We start from the raw sequence: 1318 nt of genomic DNA, 5'->3' as shown, positions 1-1318 counted from the left end.
ACTGGATGGGCTTTAAGGTCTCTTCCAACCCAAACCAGTCTGGCATTCCCTGGCTTTCCCTCCCCCAACACACCAGAAAAGTGAAACTGAAACTTTTTTTTGGTGAAAAACAAGCTGCCTCAGGAAACAAGGCTTTGTTTCTGGCTCTCAAACACCAGCTCTCCCCTGCACAGCACCAGACCACACCCAAGGGGCTGGCCTGGGCTGATTGCTTTATATCTCCAGGGAGATTTGCCCCCAAAATCTGCACCCTCAGAGCCTGTGAGCTGTGAACTGTCTGCACCATGACTGGGGTTCATCAGCAAAGGGGGATGAGTCCAAACAACCCACAGCTCCTGCTCCTTCCTCTCCAAACACTCCCTAAAACAACCCTCTGAAAGTTGGGTCCTTAGATAATGTGGTGTATTTAGGTCATTATTTTGAAAGCTTCTTAAAAATTGAACAAACATTTGGTTACTTATTTCAAGTAATTTGGCTTAACTTGCCTTGCCTCTTTCCCAAGGCACAAATCCACCTGGCTGGGCTGCAAAACTTCATCCATAAGCAGCAGAATGTTTAAAAAAGTCACCAGATACGTTGTAAACCAAGGGGATCCAAACCAAGAATGGGTCCCTGTCGAGAGCATCACAGACAACGAGCACTTCAGACCCTTGTGTCTTCTGACACAAAAAAGAAAACCAAAAACCGAATTCCACCCAGGTCCCTACTACCAGTGCACAAACTTTAGTCTGGACGATGTGCTGCTGCCTGAAGAAGATGGGATAAGCACAGGTAAAGCCCAGATATATCAACCTGATATATTCAGGTTCACAAATTCCATAGACAATGTTTTGGGGTCACTGGGGTCATGGCTGAACTGTCCCACGTTCCAGCTTTCCTGTGGGTGAAATACTTACAGTGCTGAGTCTGTGCCATCCTGCTGAAGCAAATGCATGGAATCATTTCAGAGTCCCTCCTTCCCTCCGGAGATGGTCCAGATTACAACAGATTAGCTCTCACAAAGGTCACTGCTGACAAAGTCAAGGGGGATCTCAGCCTTAGTGTTGACCCTGCAAGTGTGGAGCTGAAAGGAAGTGGCTCCTTGTCCCAGGAGTTTTCCATCAAGCTGCAGAAGAAGGCCATAAAAATGAACTCACTGGAGACAATGAGAAAGAAAAGGTAAGGCAGGACAAAGGCAGCACACACGCTCTGGCCATCCCCACCCAACCCATCCCAGGTCACACAGTGGGTGTTCAACAGCAAGAAAAAAACAAGATTCAGACCTTAGACAATGAATTCCCCCTAACTAGGCCAGGCTGGGTGGGGCTTGGAGCCAGAA

General features: G+C 47.7%; 1 long non-coding RNA gene across 1 annotated transcript in view; it reads left to right on the top strand.

Moving 5' to 3' along the window:
• LOC108509180 overlaps window positions 1-1158 on the top strand; it is a 2425-nt gene extending 1267 nt beyond the window's left edge. Inside the window, exons 2-3 of the long non-coding RNA XR_001878587.1 lie at window positions 503-771; window positions 948-1158. This is a non-coding gene — a long non-coding RNA (uncharacterized LOC108509180). The remainder of the gene's footprint in view (window positions 1-502; window positions 772-947) is intronic.
• Window positions 1159-1318: the final 160 nt, after the last annotated feature.

The sequence above is a fragment of the Lepidothrix coronata genome, unplaced genomic scaffold (assembly GCF_001604755.1).
Source record: "Lepidothrix coronata isolate B3197 unplaced genomic scaffold, Lepidothrix_coronata-1.0 Scaffold343, whole genome shotgun sequence".
Classification (NCBI taxonomy): Eukaryota; Metazoa; Chordata; class Aves; order Passeriformes; family Pipridae; genus Lepidothrix; species Lepidothrix coronata.
The sequence above is the reverse complement of the archived record's forward strand: the minus strand, read 5'-3'. Positions and strand labels throughout refer to the sequence as shown.